This window comes from Oryzias melastigma, linkage group LG16 (assembly GCF_002922805.2).
Source record: "Oryzias melastigma strain HK-1 linkage group LG16, ASM292280v2, whole genome shotgun sequence".
Classification (NCBI taxonomy): Eukaryota; Metazoa; Chordata; class Actinopteri; order Beloniformes; family Adrianichthyidae; genus Oryzias; species Oryzias melastigma.
This window is the reverse complement of record NC_050527.1, coordinates 14,966,216-14,969,334: the sequence shown is the minus strand read 5'-3', so window position 1 is coordinate 14,969,334 and position 3,119 is coordinate 14,966,216. Positions and strand designations below refer to the sequence as shown.

Below are 3,119 nucleotides of genomic sequence, written 5' to 3'. Positions count from 1 at the left end.
GCTGAGAGTGATGTAGGAAGAGGAGACGCCGTGGATCCTCACAGACATCATTCCAGAACAATAGCTGGCATCTCTAATACTCTGGTGGAAAACTGACACGCGTCCGGGAGGAGGAAAAGATGACAGCGGAGGAAATCACGGCGCCCAGCGCAGGAATCATCAGCTGGTTGGCATTCTGGAAATGAACAGAGAGGGTTTTATTTTGAAAGAGCAACCGACGCGTCAGAGATGCGGTCCATGAACTATGACTGCCAAATGCTGTCAAACATCTGAGCATGCTACTTTCAAAGCAAAGTTAATCATATTTGTCTACTAAAGTGAGACTTTATTTTCTTTCACAGCTCTATTCCGATACATGAAAAACGTACGAGTCATATAATTCCCGCCGGACACAAACTGGAAAAATTAACTTCTCCTTCAAGATCACTTTTCAAAAGATTTTCACTTCTGTGAATTAAAAAGGTCGCTACCCATCATGCAAAATTGGAGTCTCTGATTGGTCAAAGTTCACCTGGTTTAACTTTCAACGCACATTTAATAGCTGCCCGTTTTGCATATAGACCCTAAAAACAGAATTAAGCCTGTTTGTAACAGGCTACACGTTAGCCGCGTTAGCATATTTACAGCATCTGTTACTCTCAACCTTGTTTGTAACTCTTAAAAGAACCAGAGTGATACTGCTCAAACGTTACTGTGATTATGCTAACTCCCAACCTTGCTAGTAACCTGAAAAACACAGTCCGACACAGCAACATGTTAGCCAGATTATTGTAAATACAGTAACAATCAAATATTTTGACAGAGTGTGTATCTCTAAAAGACACCTGCACTTTAATAAGTACAATCAGAATGAATCCAGACATACGGGGCTCCAGATTGTTATTATTAACTTTTTTTGGGACAAGATTAAGGCTTAGGTTTGCTTTATAAAACTGCAGAAACTACAGTAAATTTAATTTGAATGCCTAAATAATGTTAAATTCTTTGGGGAAAGTCATGGTTTTCCCAAATATTTTGTGAAATTTTACTTAGAAACGCTTTTTCCCAAAAAAAAAAAAAAATAGTGACACATGATGAATTGCAATTTGTGGTAAATGTATTGTGAAATATACGTAAGGATAGTTAGTGTATCTTGTTCATTTCAAGAAATTATCATTTCCTCTTTTTTGAAGCTAGAATTCAGGAGATTCATGTCATTTACAAAGACTTTCACACTCAATGCTTTGGAGTTTTTACACTGATGCATCATGGGTCAAAAAGAGTTTTGTTGGATTTGACGCATTGTGTGTTTGTCATCCTATTGTGTCCTTGGGTGGCTGACTGCGTCTGCTCTGACTCATGTGAGCCGTGAGGAGAACTACAGAGAAACCACTTCATTGTCGGTTCAGTCAAAGCATGTGACTCATTAGCTTTTACGTGTAATTGAACCGATTGTATTGAGACCTCTGGTTAAAAGAAAATTCAGGTTGTGTTGCAACTCTGTCATAACGTTTTTCGTTTAGCTTTTGAGAAAAGTTTTGATATCTTTGAACAAGGTGAACAGGAAGGCCGTACTCCTCATGTCCTGAGATGACACATTCATTCTGTAACTTGATGCTTTGCTTCACAATTGTTGTTATCAAGTGCTCCAAAAAATAGACTTCTCCAGTTTGAATTCACCCTTAGTCAATATAAAAAACAGATTTAGGAGCATATAACTGATCAAAATCAAAGACAAAGAAAGAGTTCCGGCAAAATTGGCAACTGCAGATGCTCTCAGGACAAACCAGTCGCTCTTTATCCGTCTTTTTTCCGTGTAATGTCCTCACTCCCTCATTTCTCCAGTTTCCATAAAGCACAATCAGCCACAAGTCAACAGCGAATGACTCCAAACAGGCTGCATTATTGCTCTAATTAAGCTGTAATAAGCCCTTATTAAACGGCCGCAGGCCTCGTTAGGCGGTTCATTAAGCCATTTCATCTTTTTACTCCTTCATTAAGTCTCCTTTCTTGCCTCTTTCTTTCTCAGGGAGTGTGGGAGCGGAGAGGTCTGGGAGATCACGACCTTAATTCTCCCCAAGACAGAGGGTTTAATTAAGACTGAAGGATTCCTCACTGACTCCAGACCTCTACAATGAGACTATAATAGGGACATGGATTGCACAGGTGAGGCACTGTTTTACTGTTTGGCAATATACACTAATAAGCTTTTTCATTACAGTAACTGTGTTTCTTGCCTTCATGATCTCATTAAAACGTGGAAATAAGTGATAGACAAGAAATTTAGGAGAGAGACAGCTGATAACAAGCACTGCTATTTTGTTTTACTTTAATTTATTCTAAGAAAAGCAGCAAATTAATAAAAATGACTACAAACTGGATCACTGCTGATGCAGACCCTCTGCAGGTTTCTCCCAGTGACAGCTGACATGCAAGTCGCAACAGCTCAAAACGGCGCTAATTCAGTTACATCTCGGCTGTTTACACTTTAAAGCTGGATATGCTGACGTGTTCATTCATAAACCTGGCGAGCAACTCTGCTAGAAGACAGTGACGGAGTCATCAAAGTGGGAGAGAAGCCCACGCTGCCAAACCAGATGCTCCGAGACTGTCTCACTGTCTGTTCACTGACAAATCCAAGCTAGAACTAAGAAGTGGCGTATTTTCCGCACTATAAGGCGAACTTAAAAACTATATTTTTTAATAATCTGGAGACCCTTATTAATACTGGTTGTGCTTCCTGATGTTGAAGTGATTTTGAGAGCTACACAGCACTGTGTTAAAATGTCTATTTTTTTATGAGTTCCTAGATGTTTTGTAAACATGCTAACAAAGCTAACATGTAGCGGTGCAGACTATACCTAACGAGGTTGAGAGTTAGCGTAGTGATAAAAACATTTCTTTTAGTGGTATCAGTTTTTCTTTTTCACGTGTGACCAACACGATTAGAAGTTAGAAAATTTACAGTAATGTTTGTTTTAGTGGTATCAGTCTGTATTTTTACGTGTTTCTCACAAGGTTGGGAGTTAGTGCAGTCACAATTACATTTATTTTAGCTCTATCAGTTTTTCTTTTTTATGTGTTATGTGTTAAGAGTTAGCGCAGTGACTAGTACATTTATTGTAACATTATCAGTCTTT

General features: G+C 38.8%; 1 long non-coding RNA gene across 2 annotated transcripts in view; it reads left to right on the top strand.

Annotated features, from left to right (window-relative positions):
- LOC118599799 overlaps positions 1 to 3,119 on the top strand; it is a 63,118-nt gene that overhangs the window by 11,707 nt on the left and 48,292 nt on the right. For both annotated transcript variants that reach the window (XR_004949308.1, XR_004949307.1), the window contains one exon: positions 2,009 to 2,145. This is a non-coding gene — a long non-coding RNA (uncharacterized LOC118599799). The remainder of the gene's footprint in view (positions 1 to 2,008; positions 2,146 to 3,119) is intronic.